The 25,623-nt window shown below is 42.2% G+C and overlaps 1 protein-coding gene across 2 annotated transcripts in view; it reads right to left on the reverse strand.

Moving 5' to 3' along the window:
• The window catches only part of LOC6032015 (homeotic protein ultrabithorax), a 90,799-nt gene that overhangs the window by 25,316 nt on the left and 39,860 nt on the right, over nucleotides 1–25,623 (reverse strand). The gene's annotated exons all lie outside the window — the stretch shown is intronic.

Genomic DNA, 25,623 nt, shown 5'->3' on the forward strand with positions numbered 1-25,623 from the left:
AATAAATTGCGAGATTTTCCACCAAGCTTGGAGCCACAGCAGCAGCGCCAGTTCCGCTCCACACAATTTTACTACTTATTGTTGATGGCGACATTAGTCATCCGGGGGAGCCGAGGTTACAGAGTTCTTATGGACTCCCTGGAGCGATGCAGGGCGGGTGGTTCGCGCGTTTGAAAAATCCGATCCCACCACCCACCTACACACAAAAAAAAAGCCTTTTCCTTTCCTTCCGGTGACGCATTTCGGCGCGCCATAAACAAGCCTGTGGCGAAAATACCAGCGATGTTTATGAATGGAAATTGGATGAATTTAAGGATTTACGGAGAATGGATGTCGCGCGGCGGCGCGGAGCGCCGAAAAAAAAAGTTGCAAATCTTGGCGAGATGCGATAAAACTGCTCCCCATTCAAAGGGGAGCTTTTCCAGCCGGGATATGGCAGAGTTCATCCGGCGGAGCGAGGGCAAGCACAAAGGGCGCGCTCCGATAAAGCATCCTGTGTCGCGCGGCAGCGAGCTATTCTTTGGAGTCGCAGAGTCAACGGAAAAATCGTATCGGGAATAATAAAATGTATATTCTTGGCGGCGCTGGGTGATACCTTCGGTGAAGTTGTGGACGATTCAGATCGTTTAGGTGGGTTTTTGGAAGAGGGAAAGTGATGTGTTTGCTTCAAAATCTGACCCGATATGCCCCGGAAGTCTTATCATTTTTATTACATTCAATTCATTTTCATCATCATTACAGAAATTTGTCCATGAAAAATATTCCGAAAGACAGAGTTTTCAAATCTTCTACAATATTGGTTTACAGAAAGGTTTCGGACATCATTTTCTTTAAATTTACTGAGAATTGGCTTGAAAGACGCATGAAAAAAGCACTCAGTTGGCAAAATCGCAAGGCAGGGTTGCCAGATTTTCAGAATTGACTCATCTGAATGATCTATCAATTATCTTGACTTAGGACATCATTAGGGTTAGTGAAATTTCACGATTTCGCGGACAGCGTAAAATCCGCGAAATTTGGCTTTTTCCGCGAAATCCCGTGAAATTTTATGTTTGTGTGAAAATGTAACGATTTTTCTCAAAATAATTTATCAAACTCAAAAAGGAATAAAAATAATCTTATGAACTACTGTAGAATTAAGCGAGTGAATACCCTGGATTATTTACTAATATAGGGTTAGTGATTTTTGACGATTTCGTGGACGGCGTGAAATTCGTGAAATTTATCATTTTTTTCAAATATTTTTTTTTAAATGACAACTTAATAATTATTTCATCCAAAAAGACTATTTAATTAAATTTTATTAGTTTTCAATTAAAAAGCTTGAATATATATGTATGTCAAGTTTATATGAACCATTTGAAGAAATGTTCAGAGTTTTGAATTTGATTAGAATCCAACTAAATTTAATAATATTTTCATTCGCTGTATTAAAAATTTCACTGCTATTTCATTTGAAAGGTATAGTTTTGAAAGAAATTAAAAGAAATTAATTCAAAATAAAATGAAGAGTATTGTTTATCTTTAGAATCACATTTTAAAAACATATCAATTTTTTTTGGGCCTGTTTAATTTTAACTATATGTGTTTAAAGTTAAAAAGTAAAAAAATACTACTTTTTTTGTTATCATTTTCATTTAGAATAAATATTTCGATTTTGTCAAAAATTATATTATTTTTGCAAATTGATTTTGAATTTAGTTTAAAAAAAATATGTTTAATGGGCTAAACGTCGCAGAAAATTCAATTTATTTTACTCATTCTGACTGGACAAGATTGTTAAATCTTGCTTTGATATGAAATTCAATAAAATGTAAAATTATATAACAGAAAACATTTTAGCTTTTTTAGTCGAATATTATAAGAGCAGTTCAGTAAATGAGAATATGCGTGCCCTACATTGTGTTTCAAAATATATAAATATAGAGCCCATTCATAAACCAGGAGGATTTTTTTTGTGTTGTATTCAAATTGAGTGAAGATTGTTTTAGTTTATTGAATAATAATATATAGTGAAGCATAAAACGTAGTTTATGTGATTTAAACAAAGGATTTTCAGAGTTATTTTAACATTTTTCAAGTTCCGCGAAAATTGCGTGAAATTTGGTGTTTTGAAATTGAGGTCCCCGTGAAATTTGCAATTTTCGAGCGTGAAAAATCACTAAGCCTAGACAACATTTTCATCGGACTGACTAGTAATTTATTTTTATTGGAATCACTAAGCTTTGGCTTAAGTGACTATATTTCTAGACAGTGTTGCCAGATTTTCAAAATTCCGGAACATCGGAAAGGAATAGCAATAAATTGTCGAACTTTTGATTGCAAGATAATTTCCGACATCCTTTAAGAAGCATGTAAATGTCTCTGATGTCGGTGTATTTGAAGCAGCGTTGCCAAATCTTCAAGATTTTTGACAAAAAAAAAACTATATTGTCTTAATTATGGACATCATTTCCATCCAAATTACTAAGGTTTGGCCTACACCAAAAACTTAAATTACTATATTTTGAGACAGTGTTGCCAGATTTTCAAAATTCTGGAATATCGAAAAAGATTTTAAAAATTCTGGAATATCGAAAACACTATCCGTAACCTGTCGAACTTCTGGCCACAAGATGGTTTCAGAAATCGTCTTATTACATATTTATATATCTCATACGAGTATATTTTGAGGCAGGGTTGCCATATTTTACACATTTGTGGTTCATCGCATGGTCTATGAATTATTTTTTCAGCGAATAAAGCGACAATAAAGAAATCCGTTAAAGGGTTACAAACATGTATATCGGCAAAAAAGTCAGAGCACACACTTAATTTTATTTAAAATCTGTTTTCAGGGCATTGAGATCTACATTTTCATCTGTTAACAAAACAAATTTGAAGACATTTGGTTGTATCATTGCCGAGATAAAGCTATTTAATGTTAGCAGTTTCAAAAAACGGGTGCCACGACATCTCAACACTGCCTTGACCAAATCGTCTCAAAATTTTGGTTAAGACTCGTTAAATCAGTCCTGTGTGCAAGACGAAGGCCGATTTTCAGAAAGTTTATTATAAAAAAAAGATAAAAATATTTTTGTGTTTTTCAAATAACAAATCGTCAGTTTTTGATTTTTGTATTTTTCAAAAAAGCAAAATTAAAAAATCGGGCTTCGTCATGCACACGGGATATGTCTTGAGAGTCTTCACCCCAAATTTCAGCCAATTTGGTTCACCCCATCTCGAGATATCGTGGCACCCGTGAATTAACACGGTGTTTAAAGAAAAACGAACAGTTCGCTTTGCGCATGGCAAAAATTTGAGCTTAAATCAATTCTTACTCAGTTTAATTATGAAATATCTTCATGAAACTTTTAGGAGTTATTGAAAATCATGTTTTTAGTGGATTTAATAAATTTCTGTATTACGATTTTTTTGAATTTCTACATGTATGTAACCCCTTAAAGCCATTATTGAGGACAATTTGAGAGTAAGAAAACTCCAAATCTCTAGTCGCTTCACTCTGCTTGGAAGCGGTGATTTTAGCGGATTGCAAACTGGACTACGCCATGTATATACGATGATTTTCAGAAAAGGTTGCCTAAGAATTGATAATTGGGAATAAAACCAATTCCTGAACCAAATTCTCAACACCTTGAAAGGATTAGGAAGGTGGGAAATGCTGATGCTCCACTTTTTTTAAGGGGACAAGGGAAAATCTCCACGGTATCTATTTGACTAGTTTGGGAAGATATCAGAAAACTTCTACATTCCAGTAGATGACTCAATCCCGAACCCAACTCTGAATAGAATCCTCGCCCCGGGGCGAGTGCGATAGTCGGAAAAGCGACCCATCGAAGGTTGGTTTTTTTTTTGTGTGAGCGCCGTCCAAAAGATCCCCTCTCCCAGTCCCCGCAATCTCAAACTCATTGTTGATGGTGGAAATTTAGCGCTTTTAGCCCAAGGTGAAACTAGATAAATCTGACGATGAAAAACGGATGTAAAGTGGGACGAAGTTTTCCCCATCGCGCGCCGCATCGCCACACCTAATTCAGAACTAATAAATCCGGCGTCCGTTTTCTACAATTCCACGGAGCGAGTCACATCTGTTTGGTAGATTAAGTTTTCCCCGACCACCACCAGCTCGACGACGATTGGGACGTGGAAAATCTGCTCCTGTCCAGATAAGACTGCAAGGTTGGTGGTGGTGGTGCGTATTTCGGAACCGAAATTTATTCAGCATGAAATGTTTCTTATTACTTCACCCCCTTGGTCAGAACGGGGTTTCCACGCGGGGAGGTTCACAAAAGTTCAAGTCGGAACCAAGGGGTGGACGAAGCCACATCGAAAAAACACTTGCTTGTTTATTTTTCCAACCCCTGTGTGTGTGACTCTGTGTGCAGCGTTTGGTGGTGCATTTCCCATTTTCTGTCGCGTTGTGTCGTTTTTGGAAAATAAACCATAAATCTTGAACCGGAGTCATAAATCTGCTCCGTCGCTACCGTTGGCTTGGTTGGCTGGCAACGTGGCAACGGGTTGTTTTGCGGGTCCTTTTTCGGTGCCACCGGCGCGGACGCCGGACGCAAATGGTTTGATTTGGAATAACATTTGTCACTTTAAAATAAATTACATCACATAAAATTTTAGACATTTTCTATATCTATTCAAAATAAATAAATTTCCCGAGAGGGAGGGTGCGCGGGGACGGAAGGTGCACACTACATAAAGAAAGGAATTAAAGCAAGTGTAAAGTGTCTGTGTGAGTGTGTGTGTGTGTGTACGTGTGCACGTGTTCTGCTCGTACCGGCATTAGTTTTTCGGGGGTAGAGCAACGTAATAAACTGTGTTCTTCCCGTCCCCGAATTGGTACGACAACATTTTTTTGCTGTGCCCTGCCACTGCTGCGCTACTACGTCGGGTTGTCCTGCAGTCTATTTTTGGTCGTTTGGACGGAAAATTGCATCTCCCGGAGCCCGGTCGTCGTCGTCGTCATAATGGCCTCCATTGTCGCACTATGCGGCTCTACTGACCACGTCGTCGTCGTCCACGTGGGAAACAAACGTGGGGAGCTGGTTTCGTGTGAGTTTAACACGTCGCAACATTTGACTAAACATACAGACTGGGGTCTGGGAGGTGATCCCGGTGTCCTTGTTCTTCAGCACTCCCTCTCTCTTGGAGCAATGTTATATGACGTTTTTGTTAAATAATAATGGGATGACACCCTTTAAATTAAAAGGATATATCGTGTACACGGAGAGAAGACACGTTTTTCCGGTGGGGTGGAGGTCGTCGTACGGCGTGCAATTGTAGCGGCCGGAACGGCCATTGTGGGGCCGCACGACACGTGAAATCCAGACTTCGGGGTGGTGGCGCAAAAACGCTTGTCCTTTCTCGGTCGGTCGGCACACACCGGTTGGCCGGTCGGGCCAACGACGAGCTCAGGAAAGCGCGGAAAATTGATGGCACCAAGTGGAAAACGGCCACCATACGAGAGTGGACGTCGGGTCCGGCACAACAATGCCCCAAGGAGCGACTTACATGCAGATAAAGCATAAACTTTCAAATTTCGAGATATTTATTGCAACCGGACTGTCTAAGATCGTTCCGGTGGGGGGCTACCAAGTGCCATTGTCACATCATTAAAAAGGCAGCCGACGTCAAGATGGCGGGACGAGACATCCATCAAACACGCATCTCAAGAGATTGCTGCCACTGCTGGAACCAGTTTTATGGGAGCGAAATTAAAATTAATTGAACCCGAACCGTGTAAACGCGCTGAACTCGCTCCAAGTGAAGGAAAATCGATGAAAACGATTTGCTCGCGCCGCAGGGGGAGAAAACACACTCTCTCGAGTGGGGTCTGTAATTACATTTAATTTAATTCAACTTTAAAAGAAAATTAAACTTGACTGCAAAAGCTTGAATTGCAGACTCGCGTTCGCTGCACTTGCAGCAAACAACAACCCGGCAGAAAAGGACAAGCGCGAACAAAAAAACAAGAATTTCGTCCGGTTTTGCTCGCAGAGCGAAAAAAAAGCAAAGACAAGACTTGAAATTAAAACGAAATCCTTTTTCGCTGCGAGCTCGCTCGCCCGGTAAGGAAAGGTGATCGACAACGGGGTCCGCACTTAACCACACCACTCTGTACGTGAACGATGATGTGAGCTCTAAATTATGCTTGCGCACCGACTCATGCTCCGGCGAAACACTTTAAGGGGGTCCTGAGCGACTTCAGGACTACCTTGGGAGGGGTTGGCGAGGGGGGTCGAATAAAAAATAATGACCAGAAACAATGATTTTATTTTTTTTCCTGAACCACATTTTTCATCTTCTCCTTTGCACGTAAGGACGCGGCGAGACCCTGGCCGTCTTGGAAGGGTTGATTTAAATAATTTAAATTCTGATAAAAAAGATGAGGGAATGATTATTGCTGGAGGATCTCCCGTGCACTTCTGTGGAAAAGTGGCCACAATTTTGACCTGATTCAACCAACACGGGGCGGGGTCCAGACTGAGCAGGGAGGGGGCGCAGAAGTTGATTGGTACGTGAGTACACCTTAATATTGTGTGATTATTGAGCAGCGCCAAGTGAACGTGTATCGTTTTGACCGAAAAAGACCAATTTCGCCCCGGGGGTCCCCCCGCCACGTCCCAAGAAAAGGGAGGAAAATGGCGCACAAGCTCATCATCGTCGACATGATCAGCAGCTACGTGGATGTTATTATGGACCCCCCTCTCTCTCCCTGCTTTTTTTCGTTAACGTGTTATTTTCACGAGCTTTCCAATCGTAGCCCAAAATTGGCGACGGGTAATGCAGGCGAATTATTCTGCCCATTGCAATCATGCCGAGTTGAGGCCTTGAAGCGTCAAAATACTTCGGCACTCTAGCCATTTAATGATAACCTTAATTATGGGGAGCCATTTGCTTCGATTTTACCATCCATCGACGTCGAAATTACTGGGACGGGAAGGGTCGAAAGAAAATAGCAGAGAAAAGTCGATTTCCGGATCGAGCGGCTCAATTTGGAGCAACCTCTTGGACGACAACAAATCACTGCCGACCACATTTCGGCGGCCATTTAGGGATTTGGAACTGAGACTCGATGAAGACATCATAAAAGTCTGATCAGCCAACTGTAAAGCGGTTTTCTCACAGTCAACCCAACTTTGATGGGGGTTGGCCCGAAAATTGGACATAAAAATGATTTATGGGTTAAATTTGGTCAATCCGAGTCACTTGATACAAAATAGAGCTCGACTGAATTACTCAATGTAACGCATTCGAGCTTTAATGGAGCATGTCTAATTTAGCAAAACTCATAAAACAATTCGCAAATGTGATTTTAATAGTTTTGCCGTTGAATAAAAATACAAATAATTCACTTAAATCATTCCAACTCAGAAGAAGTCACCCTACAAAGTGAGTGGTCCACTCCAAAGAAGAACCACTTCACTTCTCGCTGTGAAGAACCTGTTGAAGGCGAAAACCGACTCCACAAAGGCAGAAACCCTGATAACGGCAGCCGTGTGCCCACTAATGCCATTTCTGGAACCCTTGAATGCTGGCACGAAAGGAGCGAAAATAATAAATATGCTTTTTTTCGTTCTCCACAATCTTTTTCTTGGCGCGTCTTCTGTGTCCTTTTCCGGGCGCAGATTTAATTCCTTTCCAGAAGAAGAAAAAATCTCGCAAAGGCGCGCGCGCGCATGTTTGTTAAAAATGGTATAAAATTTCAATTAAAAATACATTTTTGAAATGTTGTTTCCACTCGGGAGATAAATTTTATGGTAATGTTATTGTTATGGCCACCGATGGCTACCGCGGTGATGGTGTTTCAGAAAACGGCCCGTTTTTTCCATCTTCATCTCGGGCGAGAATCTTCCAACCAAAAGGCAAACCCTTAAATGAATTTGCGCTTAATTTTTCATTTTTCCTCTTTGCACTCATTTTTCATCGTCGCTGCAGCGGAAGACAAAAAAAAATCAATAACAAAGCTCGATATCGCAAAAAGGTCAATCGTTATAGTCACACTAGCGCGGGTCGTCCCGGAAAACAATCGAAATGAGATTCATCTCTCGCTTTTCGCTCTTCTTTTGGGGGGTTTGGTGTGGCCTTAAATTGCACACTGAGTTGTGACCAGGGTTGCCAGGTTGCCAGATAAATCTGGGAATTTTTCAAGTTTCAGCCAGAATAAAGTTTAATCATGATCTGTGCCAGATTTTGACAGATTTTGCCAGATTTTTCATTTTGGGCTAATTTTGAACAACTTTTTGATTAAAATAAACGATTTTAACCAAACATCGCAAAATTTAGTAAATATTTATTTTATTGAAAGTGTCTATTAAACCTTTTTGAGGCCAAATAATTCGTTAACCATATGAATTCTACGAACTTTAAAATACATTCATGTACCATCCCTCCTCTTCCTTATTGAAAATTGTATGATTTTCGTTTGCCAGGTATTGCCAGATTTTTTTTCTGAATTTTGCCAGATTTTTTCAATTTGGACCTGACAACCTTGGTTGTGACGAAAAAATCGTATTTTTTGTGGTTTCGTTATCGGAATAATTCAAAACAGCAAAAAATGCGATTAAATCAACTGAAATAGTCAAGCTTTTCTTATAGTTTGATAAAATAAGATTTTTTTTTTAGAAACGAGAAACAACGTGAAAGGCTCCCCAACGGGGAGAAAAAAGTGCATGAATTATCTCTCACACTCGGTCGGAATGAAACAATTCCGAGCTTCTTTTGTTTCAGGACACACACAAAAAGCTCAGCTCAGAAAAAGCAAACCACTGGCTTTATGCATGGTGGTGGTGGCTTTTTGGTGTGTTCCAAATTGAACGCAAAGATTGAGGTCAACCGATAAATCAGACAAAAAAAAGGAATCTGAAGAAAGAACGAAAAACGGGTTTTGTCGGGGGTCTTTCTGCCTCGAAGGGCACACACAGGAAACGACGAATTTTCTATCTGACGAAACAAACTGAAAGTCTCTCGCGTGTGGTTTTTCGGCCAGATTATCTTATCTCCTTTTGTAGAGTCAGAGTAGTAAAAGTCGAAATCCGGCGATGATTCATGGTTCGCTTTGTGAGCGGGAAAAACTTGGAGCCATCTGCGCGTAGTGAACGAAGTAAGATCCAATCGCGAAGCATAAGCCATCTTTGCAGATCATAAATTTTAATGAGCAACGATGACATCGCGTCGATGCCGTTTGCCGATCTGTCTATATACGTACATGCTCAACATATTCGTCTGGCTGGCTGGCCGACTGGTTGATGGCGCAGTTCACATACGACCACAGTCGTTTGTAAGGAACGGGGAGACTGATGCATTCATTCAAATTCAGCGAAAATCCAGCCAGATTCAGACACAGTTCGAAAAACAGTTGGACTCCACACTGTCGAACTCCAAACGGGAGGTTTTCCCTCCACCATGAAAAAGTTTTATCTGGGAAAATTTAAATAAATACAAAATAGATTCCACGCAATTGTACTTTATTCCGCTTTGGCATTCGGTGCATACATCAGGGGATATTATCATCTCTCCCTGCTCGGGTCAAATCGCAGCACCAACTTGGGCGACGCTGCATTAAGTCGCCAACTTTTGAGCTCACAGTCTCGAACTCAAATCCCATCTCCCGTTGCATGGGAGTGGAAAAATCCTTCCCGATGAATGTGTACGGAACATAAAATCATAATATTAGCATAAAAATATTTACTTTCCATGTTCGCCACCACCAGCATATGGGCACACACTCGTACTCCCACTCCCAACTGTCGTGACTAGGGCGTCAAGGTAGGTGGGAAGAGTTTCCTATTTTTGCAACATAAGTGGAGCGATTTTTTTCTCCGCTTCCTTCTCAGTTCCCTTAGCATTTTACTTTATTTGTTTGTCTTCCGAAAGAGCAAAAGGCAGGGTGGAAAAAAACGTACTGCTATATAAAATCAACGGATTGTTAAAATAAGGAAATATATGGGAATTTTACCTTCCACACTGCAGTGCCAGCAGAGAGAGAAAAAAAGCGACGCACTTCTTCTGTTTGCTTTTTTAATAAAAATAAAAGCACCAGAGAAAAACTTATTTTGCTTGTTTGCCTCCTGAAGAATTTCCCTCCCCACCCAACTTTTTTTTTCCTCTTCATTTACTTATCCAAAACAAACAGTCTAACGACGGTGGCGATGGGGTGGTGGGGTGAAGGAAGTTCCGCCAGTCACCGTTTTACGCTAGTTCCATTTTCATTATTATCTGCAATCAGCGGAACACAATTGGCACAGGCACACAAAACGAGAGAAAAAAACTCCGACGAAAAAAGCTTCTGTTTATTCTCTGGCTCGGGCTTGATTTGCATGCAATTCAATTTATGAAACACTTCTTTCTGGGCTTCTTTCGGGTGCATTCGGGGCAAAACTCCGGTGGCGAATGAATTATTTATAAGAGCCTTGGCGTATGTGGTGAAACCGGTTTAGATAATGGCGTTGTGCGGGGCGGATTAGCATTATTTGTTTACTTACGATTTGTGAACAGAACAATTACTCACCTGGAAGAGAAAGAAACGATTGATGGTAATAAAATAATAAAACGGAAAAGGGTTTTCTTAACTAAAAATATGTTTCTTGGTTTTTCTATCTATAAGATTTTCTAAGTTAAAACCATGCTGCTCCATGAGCAATCAATGTTTCTAGTTCCAATAGAATTATTTAAGTTATTCAAATCTACACCATGCCTCCCCACTACCAAATTTCTACAACCACCCTCACCCACCCCATTTAGCATCATTTATCGCATTTGCCTGAGCCCGCTCTCAAAATGATCAATTTATTGTGCGTTAGTCTAGAAAAATTGCGTCCAATTCCCACCGGGCAGGGCGAGAGAGTCGAGCGCCGGCCTGCCGGGTCACGTCGATGGCGATTTATTTAAAATTAGATACTGTCCCAATTTATGTCCTTTGATTTTGTTGGAGAGATAAATCTCCCTTCTCGACTCGCCTCACCCACCAACCCTGGTCCTCAGGACGACGTGAGAATGTGTGTGTGTGCACACTCACACGTGCGTTTATCTCCTGATGCTCAGTCGTCGTCCTGGGCTTTCTCCTCACTTTCTCTCCTCTCTCTCTCGCTCTTGTTGGTTATCTCGCAGTCCTGTTTGTGTGTGTGTGACGGGGAGGGGGGGGGGGGGGGCATCACATTTCTCCCAAGGCTTGAATATCCTGCGAAACGCTGGTTCTGCTGAATGAAAAACCCGAGGCCGTATAATTTATGAAACCATTTCGAGTTTATCAGTGTTTGTATTTATGTATCAACGGCAGCAGCAGCATCCAAGTGGGAGGACGACGGCATTGTTTACCACCCACCGCGTGTGTGGAGGCTCTTGATGTTGCGTTCTTCGCGCGGCAGGCTTCAAACTTTGGACTCCATGGCCAGCGTGTATGTGTGTGTATCGCCCGCGGGGTTGAGGGAGTCACGAAAATTTATCACGCCCTCCCCCACACTCCCTCCCAGGTACGCCAACACACGTTTCCCACACACCCGCACGAGGGCACACTCACAAAAGGTTGAAAAGTTGCAAGTGCCGTGTCAGAGGGCATCCGAAATATATTGAACCCTCGGGAGCATCGGATACATCGAGCGGATGCCGCCGCCACCACCGCACCGTCACATGGTTCTAGCACGGGAAAAAAGAGGGTTTTCCAACGGGCGAGTCGTGCAGTGATGCCAGCTTAAGGGAAAGTTTTTTTTTCCAGAATAATTTCAAAAAAAGGTCACTTAAAAATAAGTATTTTGCGAATGCAAAAAACATGAATTGGAAAGCTAAAACTTTTTAGGGTTTGTCTTACATGCTCATTTTAAGAACTTGAAAAAAATATGTTTAAATTATATTTTCTGGATTTATAACGAAAGGTTTTAAATATATTAGAATAAGATTCCGAATTATGTCTTCAAAAATCTACCAATTTTGGTGAATTATTTAAACAAGTTTAGCCAAGTGAGCTCAAAAGTCTTTTTATGAAAATTAATAAATAAAAAAAAACAGTCATAGGAGTAATGGCTTAAATAATAGTTTTTGCAACATTTTTTTTGGTACAGTCCAAACTTGATTATCAGGCCTTGCAAAAATTTCACTTCGGATAATCATGCAGAAATATAAGGCATATTTGAATCAACGAAACGTTTTGTTGATTTGAAAATCAAGATTTTTGTTGAATCAACGCTAAACGTCAAAGCAGCCTTTTCAAAACAACAAAAGACTTTTGTGGAATTGAGAAAATCAGGGTTTATTTCAACGCAATTTTTTTGTTGATTATATTCAACAACAGGCTGATTTTACAAAACATTTTTCTGCGTGATCATATAATCTAATCGCGAAAAAACTTTTTTTTGTCGACTATTTTGAATTATCGAGTTTAAGTATGACCCCTGAAGAACTACTCTAAAGTGATTTAAAATTTTCAAATTCAAGATGGCGACCAAAATGGCGATAATGAAATATTGAGAAAATGGTGGAATGGAAAATGGTGTTAAAAATGATAAAAATAAAGAAATATGAAAAACTTATATTGTTGTTCATGATTCAATAATCCGAAGACCACACAAACCTTCGGATAAACGAGTCTGCACCAAAAAAAGCAAAGTAATCCACTTTAACGACCCCCGGTGGTTATGTGTGGTGAGTCACTCAAAACCTCTTTTACGCAAATGGACCGACGTTTTACTTCCTCATCCGATAGAAGGCGTGGTCAGGCAAATCTCGTCTCGAAAAATGCCACCGGGTCCGTCTGGGATTGAACCCAGGCCATACTGGGGTTTAGAGACTACCACGCTAACCACTGAATCACCGGACCCGGCCCGGAGTCTGCACCAAGGTAGATTGGATAAGGTAAGGTGTGTTTTCCAGCTGTCAAAAAATGTTATTGACCGGATTTTATTCTGTAGGGTTGTTCAGTATGTTAATTTGGATAGAAAAACGATTTGAAAACCAACAAATTTTTCTCAAAGAATAAAACTTGTCTTTACCGGGGCACATCAATCAGAGCTTTTCACACCGACATTTTTGTTACACACATTTCAGTAGTTTGAAAACTACGGAAATTATCAATAAAATTTTGAATTAATCCCTTAAAGTACTTCACACACAATTATTTACAACAACATTTTACTATCTTTACACTCAGAAACTTTGCCGGAAAATGGTCCAATTTTCACAATTCTGGAAGCTTTTCACGATTTATGTTAAATCCTGTTTGCTTGTCAAAAGTTTTGAAAAGTAGTGCTGAAAAGTCTCAAATTTCAAAACTATTTAAAATTTAATAATATAATTTTAATTTATTGTTTGAACATAGTACAATGGTCAAATTTTCACTTTTGTCAATAGTTAAATGAGTGCTAAAAAGTCTCAAATTTCAAAACAATTTAAAGATTTCATTTTAATTTATTTTAATTTTTTAAATTTATTTAACCCAACAGAAAAAAATCAGGTCACCCAACCCAACAGAATAAAATCAGGTGAAATTTGCCCGGAAAATGGTCAAATTTTCACTTTAATGGAAACTTTACACGATTAATGTTAAATGCTGTTTGCTTGACATAAATTTTGAAAATTATTGCTGAAAAGTCTCAAATTTTAAAACAATTTTAAAAGATATAATTTTTCAATTTTTGTTTGAACATACTAAAATAAAAAAAAATGTTTTGATTTCAAATTAATTTAAAACATTTATGAACTTCAATAAGCTGGCAACACTGCTCGTCCACCGTAGTCTGAGGTGGTCGTGTGTGAGTCGCTTCCCCCAACCGCAGGCATCCCTCCCGCCCACCCGGACCCGGGTGGAAAATCGGCAGCATCCGAAAAATGAGCGCAATTAATAAAACTGTTTTAATGCGTTTGTTATCACATTAGCCCATATTGAGTTATAAATTATATTATTAAAATATTATGCTTCGCACGGGCACTTTTACTCACGTGGTGGGGTGGAGCAACTCGGTCGAGGCTGGCGTCAGGCCAGATTGTTGCTGGGAAGGGGTTCGCGGAAATGGCTTTTCACAGCCGCGCTGGCTGGCTCGCGATAATAAACTAAACATTGTGCACTATTTATTCGATTTTGGTTGAACGGATTGCACTGGCTTTTTTTTTGTTTCGTTAATGCGATTGCAAATATTTTTCAACAACATAAACAATCACTGCATTGGGGACAGTATTTATCTTGGGCAGTTTACTTTACTAATGACTCTGCGCAACGTTTAAATTGATGTGTTGGTTGTGGTCCAGCTTGTTGCCAACTGATTTCAGCAATCACGTCGAGTTGAGACTAAACTAGGTGAAAGTTACCTTTTGCCGAAGGACCCCTCGAGGAGCGCGCAAGGATACGTTTCAAAGAGAAAGTTTGAGGTCAAAAGCCGAAAATATGATTTATTGGCCAAATTAGAAAGTTTGTCTCTCCTTTCTTCGCTGGGACCGGGGTTCGGTCTTACGTAACAGGCTGAAAGTCTCGAAAGCCGTTTATTGAGGAAGAAGGACTGCCGGCAAGGAAAAACACTGTGTGTGGAATTACTTTGGTGTTTTTGTCTGCAGATTTTTTTTTGTTTGCCAATTCCCGTTCGCAAAAAACGGCTCCCTGGCCTCGGGGTTTAAACCCACACTCACACCGGAGAAGCAACCAAAAAACACACACACACACACGTGGGGAAGGGAGCGTAAAAAACACCATAAAATTTATATGCATTGCAGTTTAGTCGTATATCCTTTTTAAATGCTAAATTATGGTCGCCGTAGCCTAGCTCTCTCGGCGCACAGCAATCGTAGCGCATAGAAGTGGTGTTTGGCTTTGGGTTTCGGGAGAAACAACACAATGGCTTGTAAGTTGAGGCCAGAAGGACCTCATCGGCGGGAGGGTTTTTTTTCGCAAGGACGGGGTCAGTAATAATCGTTGAACATATTGGGCTTCGGTTTTTTACGAAACTTCAAGGTTGATCGTTATCCTTTGAGTTTTGAACAAAAAATGACTCGAGTGTTTTCAAGGTCTTATGAATACGGGTAGTTATGATTTATGGTGGTGCCACACAAGCTGACGAAAAGTGATTGCTTTGCAAAGGCTGCTGGCAACGTTTGATCGAAGTTTGGCCATAAAGTCACGCCAGTTTGCCGTTTCTTCGAAGAATTGATGCAGTGAAGCGAACGTGGAACGGGGAAAAACTGTACGCCGTAAGTCGACTCGGTTGGACGAGAGGGCAATGGCAGCGGATACAATTGAAATTTATGGCCTTTCGTTGACAAACAATTGTTTCAGGTTTGAAACCCCCTCGCGAACGCGGACTTCCTAGACCTATGGAGAAAACTCGCGCAATCCCGTAGCATATGTACAACGGCAGCAGCAGCAGCAAGTCTGCAAGTCTGCGAGTAGGAGAGATCGCACAGCATATGTGAGGTTGTCTTCCAAAGTGCAGAGTGCAGGCCAGCCGTGCAAATTCTTGTGGGAAGGAACTCCGCGATTGCACCGAGAAAGATTGCATGCCCTTTTCTGCTTCTTCTTGGGCTGGTGTTTTCCGTTACGCGATGCTCTCTCTCTACCCTCAGCAGGTTTCTTGCCCCGTTTTGGCCAACGTCGACGTCGTCGTCGTCGTTATTTTATGCACATGCATATCATACATAACGTTGCACATGCACATCGACCAAATAAGAGCACGACAGCGAAGAGCTCCAGACTCGGCCCAAACAACGTCCAATCGCGTTTTTCGGCGAGGCGAAATGCAACTTCACGGAGTGAAGAGCGCGAGGAAAAGCGACGCGAAACATGTATCTCATTTTTGAAAACATGTTGAAATATTTTACAATAAAAAAGGTTTAATACAATTTCTGGTACATTTTTATCGGTTTCATTCTTGTCACGTTTTACTCCATAATTTATAAAATCGCTACAGTTTTTTTTTCGAGTGTGCTCCACTCCGACGACGACGTTAGGGATGTGCAAGTGATCGGAAAATTTAGGATGAACGACTTCTTATCAAGCTGGAAGAAGCTCATCGGTAGGACCACCCTACTCCGAGCACCAGCATCCGACACAGAAAAAGTTTTTCTTATGCTCGTCGACAAACATTGCCGCCGACGACGACGACGGTGCAGAAATTCATCTCCCGAGTCCCCCCCCCTCCCATTGAACTCCCCAGCGCGGAGGGATACCAAAGTAGGAATTTAAATGGAACTATGTCTCCCGCTATTTCCCCGCGCGACACAGAGCGATTGAGTGCATGACGAAAACCTCCGGGAGATTCCTGCGCCGCTGATCCACGATCGATCCGAGAAGTGCAGAACCAGGACCAGCGGACAAAAACAATCCGCGTTGCATTGCGCAGAAAACCCGAGCCTGGAAATGCGGGAAGGCAATAAATTTAAGAAATCGTATTTCTTAATGATGTGCCGAGATCCATTTTTATTATAAACTTTTAAATCAAAAAAAGAAGCATTGCAAAAGGAGACCGGTTACGGGGGGAAGACGAGGTGCGCGGAGGACAGGGGAAACCTACAACGACAACTTTTTTTCTTCGTTCCCTTTTTGCGCATCGCCATCAGGCCATGTTTCTGATCTTCCATAACAAGAGCCACCACGAGGAGCGAGCGAAGGAAGAGAAGGAGAAAACATGCACCGATCGCGACCGGGCGATTCAGCGAATTGGGAAACGATGCAGCAGCGTCCCCGAAGTCCGGGGTTATGTTTGGACGACACTGGAAGAGTGAGGGAGAGGGAGCATACCCGCGCGCGGATGGAGATGGAAGATCAAAAATATGGTCGCACATTAACTCTTCCTCGTCCGCGCGCGAGTTTGGACGAGTTTGTGGATGCTGGGCACAATTTAAATTACAGAAAGAGTAATTTTATTGATTCCTGTTCTCCGGTTTCACGTCGGTAGCGCGAAACTTTTTTTTGTGGGCTGCCTTTTGTCTCTAAAATGTGGAGGTCACTCTACGGATTTTCGCATATAAATTAGAATCTGCGAACGTGATGATGACGATGTGGGGTTGAAAATTGGCCTTTGAAAAATTGGATCAAGTTTGAGAAGTTACAAATTTAATCTTTTTAGTTGAATTAAATTCTAGAATATCAGAAAAAAAACCACACAAATCAAGATCCGAACAGTTAATTGGAGTGAAAATGGTAATGAACAAGCTTCCCAACCCTAGCAGCCAAAAGGGTTCAGCGCAGCTGTAGTCGAACCCTTTCGCCAGAGGAAGTGTAATAAATGAAATTTGCTCCGGACTTTTGGCCAATTGCAAATTTATTCCCGTTCGATTTTTTCCCCCTGTGCGTCTAGGAAGCTGCCAAGAGCTGGTCTACAGTGCAGCAGCAGCAGCAGCGTTCTCAATTTCGTTTCAAAAATTTATTGACCATATGCGTGCAATTTAGATTCTAAAACCGAAGAGACACCAAAATTATCTGTATCGAAGTCTCGCACTTCGGGGCCCGGACTTTTGGCACATAGCAGCAGAAGCAGAGGACCTTCTGGCCAAACCGAGTGTCGTCCTCGTCGTCGTCGCAACGAGCAACGAGCAAAGAGAGTTCATTATCAATGACCATCGATTGTATAAATAAGGGAAGCAATATTAGACAATAAATCCTGGGCAGCGTCGGGCAGAAGTAGCGCCGGAACGAAATCCGGACAACTTTCGAGCGACCATGTGTATTCGGTTTGAGGGCGCCATGACTGCAATAAATTTTGGCTCATATTTTAATCCGCTCGGGAGTTTGGCGACCGAGGACCGACGACCTCGGACGAAAGTTTCGACCAATTGCTTGGCAAACGTGAGATTATACGAGTTTTGCTGAATTTATGCTGAGCAAATTTTTCCCCCGGAGTCCGAATCCTGAGGAATTGGCTTTCTCCTGAGCATAAATCTTTCTTAAATTGAATTATTGTTTTTGCAGATCAAATTTTACGGAAACTTAGTTGGGTTTGATTACGGGGGTGGAGAGATGGCACGTGATTCTATGACGGGAAAAGGGTCCCATTTGGTGAGTTGGGAGTAGGGAGATAAGAAAATGGGTTGTTTTCAAGGGGCCCTGGAATTACGTGTCAAATTAGTAAGGCTGCAGGAATTTTTGCCGAGGGAAGGAAGTTCGTGAAGCCATTTGCCTCGTGAGATTTGGCCTGTCGCGCGGTTCGCTGCTTCTCGGGAGTCATGCGTCATGGAGGAAAGAAATTCATATCAGAGATTTATGATAGGGAATCTAGCTTCCTCCTTTTGCGCTGAGTCTGCCGATCCATTATTCATGAGAATGTTGTACGCGCGGCGTGTTTCCTCCTGCTCGGAAGCAGCACTCGATTCCGGTAATGTATTCCGCACCAGAGATCGGTTAAGGTCTGATAGTGGATGAATGACTTTTTTGTGTAAATGTTCTGTTTCCGTAGGAATTTCTCGAAATGCCACCGCGTATCGATCGATCCCGGAGAGATTCATGGCCGGGGAGATTTCAGCGAATGTCGAGCATTGATTATGCTAGCGGAAACAGATGAACATTGAATGACAAACAGCTCCTCCGCGTCCTGCGTCCAACTCTGCGCACAAGTTCCGAGGTGTGGAAATTAACTAAAAGTTTATGCAACGAGAGCTTGCGGTTTGCAGCTATCGAGCCCGATGCGGATGGAATATTTGCTCTGGCCGGCAAGGGAATTATTTCAAAAATTTAATTATCATGTTTGTTGTTGCAGCAACCGCATCTCCGCACTATTCTCCATCAGAGAGCCGAGTGCGGCTCCTCCTGCCACGGAATGAGGAATGCCTGCTCGTCCCTCTACAACACATTCGACCTTTTATTAGAATTATCGCTCTTAAGACTTCCACTTAATTAATGCAGTAATTACAAAACATCTCCCAGGCAGCTCGCAAACAGACCGACCAACACAGCAGCATCCGAGCGTCATGAGAGATTTAACCAACACACACACATACAAACAGTGCAGAGCGTGGCTACATGCAAAATAGATTGAATACAACCCCACCTTGGCCTCCCACCCAGCCCCCTTCGGTAAACCACTTCGACAAGCATTAGCCTTTGGCCTCGCTCCATGACTCTCATTATCTTCCTCTCTATCACTGCTGGCTCTAGAACTATAAACCCGGCCGGGACAAGAAAACTATTCGCAGGCAACGTTTTCCGCAGCATCCCTTGGTTGAAGCTTAAATTATCCGCTCCCGTAGCGAAACCACTATTCCCAGCGCGAACTTCGTGGATGCTTCCGAAATACCACGACTACTTGTGTGTGCAACGGGGGAGAAAAAGGTCCGCAACGCTCCTTTGGTTTTCGCGGGCGCGGAAAAACTGGACACTGTTACCTGTTAGGCTGGACCAACCGAAATACCACCACCCGTTTTCGAATTCCGTTGGTTGGTGAGTCAACTCGGATTCTTTCCTGCTCGATTGGGATTTTGCAATCACTTTAAATAAGGGTTTCTGCCCCCCCTGCGACATGTCAGCACTCGCGCAAGTACCTAGCTAGTCGTGGTGGCAGCATGAATAATGCTTAGATAATCACCTCTTTGTTGTTCGAGAGCTAGAAGCGGGAAGCTGCATAACAATCGCTGCGCTGCGTTGCAGCAACAGCAACAGCAAAAAATACATATTCAATTTAGCCAAGCTCGGGTGCCATTTGCGGAACCGACAGGTCACGAACCGGTCCTGGGTCCGAAATAGTTCAAAATCATGTGTGTCCCGTTTAAGGCTGCGCGCGAGAAAGGAGGTTATCTGCGCGGAGCCATTAGACACACGATGTGTCTCTTGGGGGTTGCTGCAGAGTTGCAGTAGCCGCGCTGCAGCATCGAGCAATGAGATGAAAATGTATGTATCGTAAGTCAGCCATCGTCGACCATATTTGATTGGTGACTGCCGCGAAAACTGGTCGAGTCCGTCGCTTGTTAAGCTTTCAACGTGCCTTTATTCGTTTCTTTTTCTTCAAATTGATTTATATCGATACGTTATTCGTTTGGCATCTTTATGAATAATTTATGTATTTTAATTTTGCTTTAATCGGGAAATGGCACACAAAATGGTCGACGACTCGCTCCAAGTTATGCCGATTCCGCTCCCGATATGGTCATCTCAGGCCTTCAACCATGTCGAGCGCGGGGAGACCAGGTAGCACCCGAGTGACAACAGTTTTCAGTTGAAATTAATAAATTATTCATACGCTGGCCCCTCGGACCGCCAGCCAGAAGCTCTCAAATATGGAAAGATGGCTCATTCCACAGATATCTCCCGTGACCGATTTTTAACATTTTCATTTTCAAGCCCATTCCCTCCTGAGAGAGGGGCAATCAGCGAAACATCTCAACTTGGCCAGAAGGCCACAAATCAGCGAGTAATCAGACATTCACTCAGGCCCTGCTTCTGCTCTTATCTTCATAAATAATTAGACCAGAACGACCTGCTTCCTGACTCTCGAAGCTGTCATCGCAATTCACAGCTTGATTTACAACCCCAGAACTTTGAAGCGTCCAGAGCCGATTGTAAATCACGTCGCTTTAATAATTAAAAATTACGCTTCAATTGTAATTTAAATCGAATCAATAATTCATTTTCCCAATTATTTTCCAATTGTTGTTCTTTCCTTCCTCCACCACCTCCGCGCGCGCAGCTTCACATTTCGCACCTCTCACGTGGCCCGTCCGGAGTCACTTTGGAAGTGCACGTTGCACACGAAATCGCAACCAAGTCAAGGCAGTGGTGTGGAGCCAGCAGAAAAAATAATTGGTTTATTATCAGTTAAAGAGTGGGGTGGGAAGCTACACAAATCGAGAAATAAACGCTTCGAGCCCAGCGAAGGACGCGCCCTGGGATGAGCTGATAAAAACGGCGAGATTCACCGTGGACGGTGAATTTGTCATAAACTGTGCGGCCGCGCCGCCCTGGTGAGGACTAGGGTGGAGCACCCGGAAGTCGGCCACAGTTAGGAATCGTGGAAATTTGACAAAAAATCAACTCTACATTCATAAAGTAATTTTTCTAGTTACGTTCTGTAAGATTTTGGCTTCCTAAAGATACTTCAATCGATAGAAGTTAATGTTTGTAAACGCTTCAGTTTCGACAGGTATGATAGATTTGGGTTTCCTTAACACGCTACAATCGACATAAATATTTTTTGATGAATTCCTTGCCAATTAATCAAATTTTTAGTTCGAGTATAAATGTAATTGAATCATCTTAAGCAACCATGCGCACCCACGTTAATCTGTGAGATTAGCACACATTCGTCTTTTCGTAGCATAATAGAGGGGTGAGCATGAATGCTTAAGGGGTTACATACATGTAGAAAATATATTTTTTTATGTTACAGAATATTTGTTAACTTTTTGTCAACTTTTAAAATTTGCTTTTAAAAAAATACAAAAATCAAAAACTAACGGTTTTTAATATGAAAAACACAAAAATATTTTTATATTTTTTAAAAACATTTTGAAAATCGGGCTTCGTCATGCACACGGGACCCACTTAGTGAGTCTTCACCAAAATTTTGAGCCGATTTGGCCAAGGCAGTGTTGAGATATCGTGGCAACCGTTTTTTGAAACTGATAACTTGAAATTGCTATATCTCGGCAATGATGCAACCAAATATTTTCAGATTTGTTTTGTTAGTAGGTGAAAATATATATTTTAATGCCCTGGAAAAAGAATTTAAAAAAAAGTTGAAGTGTGTGCTCAGTGTTCATACTAACCTCTGACTTTTTTGCCGATATACATGTATGTAACCCCTTAAGTTGACTTCATACCAGCTACACCCGAAATTTACAACTTTATTCATTAGCAGGAAATTCACCAACATTGAATTATATTAATTGGAGCATGTTCAGGGAGCCCAAATCTATAATACCTTGACGAAACTGAAGCGTTAACTGACATCAACTTCAAAATATCGAGTATCTTTAGAAACCAAGTGTCTCCATTGAATCGCTTTTTCTTAGAATGGATCTAAGGAGGCGCCTGGTTTCTGAAGTTTGCTTTATTGTTCTAAGCTTCCTGATTTTTCTATCAAGTTAGTACAATAAAGTACTCAAACATCGAAAACTTAGCTTTTTACGAAAATTATCAATTAATTCATTTCAGTAGGATTAAAAATCATTAAAATTAAAGTAGAGTTCAATAAATACTAAAATTTGTGTTGACTAACTTACTCAACGATAAATTGTCGTAATTTGGATCCAAAAAGTGAGCAAAAACAGGGTCCTCCACCCTACAACACAGCACGTAAATGTGCGCGGGATTTTTTGCCCGCAGGCAATGCGACGATTAAACAAATATGTGAACGTTCGCGAGCAAGGACTCGCGCCAGTTTCGAGGTACTGGGTGGCTTCGGGGATGTAAATCATCAAGCCAGCGCTGTAGGCTGTACTTTTTGGGCCGGTTGGCCACAGTTCAAATTTATACTGGGGATTAAAAGTTTGCAACTAAAAGCAACCGCGCGCTTTTAATGGAGACGCATGGCTATTGACGATCAATTTGACATAAAAACTGTATTAAAACAGAGAATCGAAGCAATCTGCATAATTTATAGCCAATTTTCCAAACGAATCAAAGTGTTCCAAATGTCAATCTTGGCCGGCACCTGGCGTGATCCAACACCAGGTCGCCTCCAGGGCTAGAGTGCAGCTCCAATTAGGTGGCATGATTTATCGCTCTATTACTGGCGGCCGAATATCGGCACTCTGCTGCTGCAGTGGGAGTGTACCGATTATTGCTCTCCTGCCTTGCCATTACGGGGTCTCGTAATGATATTTGATTACAGAGCTTCGAGCTCCATTGGGCTACGACGACGGTGGCGAGCGCAAAACCCGAACTCCCCCGGTATAATCAAATGAATTTTATCATTTCCGATCGGCGTTAGGGGTACAACGGGCGCGAACAATGCTAATTATAAAATTTGTACGTTGTTCGTCCCTGAGCGCGCACACACAGTTTCTTCCTGAGTTCTGGTCCCCGGGCGCGGTCGCATTCAAATTTTGGGGCCGAAGGATGTGCATAAATATCACATTTGCGGGCGGCCATAAAACCGCCTCCCCACTCCGAGGACTCCATTCCGGCATGGCGACAAACAATAGTTAGTTTTGTATTAATTTCATTGCGCGCTTTATTTATAGGAAAATCAGCTCTATTTCATCCCGCTTTTATTGCTTTATTGTAGTGTCGCACTATCATTTCCTCGTTCGCGACCCCGGGAATATTTCGGGGTGCTTTAAAAATTATTCCTCTGCATAAATTTATAGACTTTATTTATTCATACACAGAAATATTTCTGTGTTTTATCCCGTTCCTCGCGGTTCGAACTTCGCCCAGGCCGAAAAGTGGGCTGACTCCTGATTGCAGCCCGCCACCCCGAAATTGTGTGAAATTTTATATTTTAATGCTTTTATAGCGACACAACTGCAGCAAAAACGGGTAGTAGAAATGGCACACACACACTCATGCATGATTTCCCATTTTCAGTACCATTTTCCCACAGCCACACACAGTGGGTCCTGCTCGCAACACTGAAAATTTATAATAGAGAGATAATAAACACTATATGGTACATTACTCATCCCTCGCGGGGTTGTGGTGCTTTCGGGGGGGCAAATATTGCAGCCCCCGTTTTTGTGTGGAGTTATTTTTGCCATTTTCCCGTGTGTGCGCGTTTGTGTGTCCTTTTTCTGATATAGGAAATTATGGCGCGCCACCCACCCCCTGCGGGGCCGGGTGAGTAAATTCGCCCGTAGTTGGAGTAATTGTAATGATTATTGTTTTATTTGAAACGACAAACCTAGATAAATTGGTTTTGCACCGGTTTGTTTGTTTTGCTGGTTGCTTTTGGGGTGGGTGAGAGAGAGAGTTGGAAAAATAGAAAACTAACATGTTCCGAGTGTTGTTAGCAATTTGTGCTAACAGGACATTTCGGAATTGAGCCGCTTCTGCCGGTGACTTGAATGGTTTCACCGGTTTCACCACACAAGGTGAAATTGAAAATCCGGTGTGGGTGGAACCGCGAAGCGATCAAACAGAGTAGGTGTTACCGAAACCAAGCTTCTTTAAAATGGTAGAAAAAGAGAATTTCCCAGTCCCGGTCTACGAGTGTGATTATCTCGATTCGTTTAAATCTGCTGCTCTTCTCTTTCGCTTTTAAGGTTCGTCTCGAGAGAGTTTTCCCATCCCATCCCATTCACCTGCTCGCCGCTGGAAAGCGGGAAAATCGATGCATAAATAAAGAATAAAGTTAAAATTATCTCCCTGCCAGTGTTACTTTAAATTCGAATTATCGTAATTTAATTTCCCTCCTCGAATCCGTCTGGAGTTTTCCAGCAGGCGGCAGCGACGGCGGCGGTTTTTTTTTTCCTTCTTCTTCCAAAGAAGATTCAGTGCCATTCTTCGATACACAGCCAGTGAATCTATCCGGTAATTGGTTGGCGCGTTCCAATCGAAGGCGAGTGGTGGAAAAACAATTTCTTAGCGTTGAAGATAATTGCTTTTGTCTTGCCGGCGAGGGGTGGGACTACTTGTGGTTTGCAAACGCCCCCACGTTTTCACGACGACGTTCCTTCAAGATGGTGGTGGGGGGCCAAATTTTACACCAAATTAAGATAGTTTTCCAGCTGAGTTACGATTTCGATTATGCTCAGCGAATATTTAATGTGCGTGTGCTCTCGAACCCCCGGAAAATGTATGCACAGAAAACGGGAAAATTATTATTCAAATCATATATTTATTACATCCCTTTGGCTCGTACTTCATTTTTTCGCTCCTCTGCAGAGAAATCTGCTGCTGAAGCATCTTTTCCTATTCTCGGCAGTGGCTACAGCAAAAAAGTCCTTCCGGTCCGCCACGCCTGAAGTTTGGCCAGTTCGCACTCTCCTTGTCTCAGGACGCTGCTGGAGGAGCCCGGAGTTAAGTTATAAATAACAAAAACTTTATATTGTTCACTGGGATGTGAGCTCCACCGAGAGAATGCGAGGAAAAAACGGAAGGAAAATCTCAGTCATTTTCCTAGGAGTAGAGTTTCCTTCAGCCAGCCGGTATGGTGAGATTTTGCTCAAGTTCGATTCACGTAGAAATAAAGCATAAACTGGCAGTAAATTCACTGGGATTTTCGTTTGCACCCGTCGCCGGGCGCACTGCGCCCAGGGACGAATCGTGTTCTCCCAGCTTGGAAGATTTCCCAAAGGATTTCACGTTCGTTCCACCCCCTCCCCAGTTGGACTTTCTTGGAATGGTTGGAAATGGTGTGCTGAGGTGGCACACTCGAACCGACGCCTACATGCATAATAAATTGTTCTTTTTCTCTATCCACCTTAATATATTTTCATTTTTGGGAGATTTATTACTAGTTCAAATGCTTGCATCCCAATGTTTTTTTGAACTCACGTTTTCTTCCACTTTGAGCTTTCTTGGAGTAATTTCAGCTGTTCCACTCCACCGGTAGCTGGCTCGAATTTCGCAACATAAACACTGCCAAGTCCGCCACAGGCGACGGGATTCGTTCCGGGAACTCGTTCCGCACATCACTGCAGGTGACACAACTATATTTTTATGATAACGCACCACCAGAAGAAGGAAAAAGGTGCTACCTGCCGTCCCAAGTCAAGCCTAAGCAATTAGGTGGTTTGTTTTGCTCTGTTTACAGTTTTGCTGCTTTTTAT

Source organism: Culex quinquefasciatus, chromosome 1, assembly GCF_015732765.1.
Source record: "Culex quinquefasciatus strain JHB chromosome 1, VPISU_Cqui_1.0_pri_paternal, whole genome shotgun sequence".
Taxonomy (NCBI): Eukaryota; Metazoa; Arthropoda; class Insecta; order Diptera; family Culicidae; genus Culex; species Culex quinquefasciatus.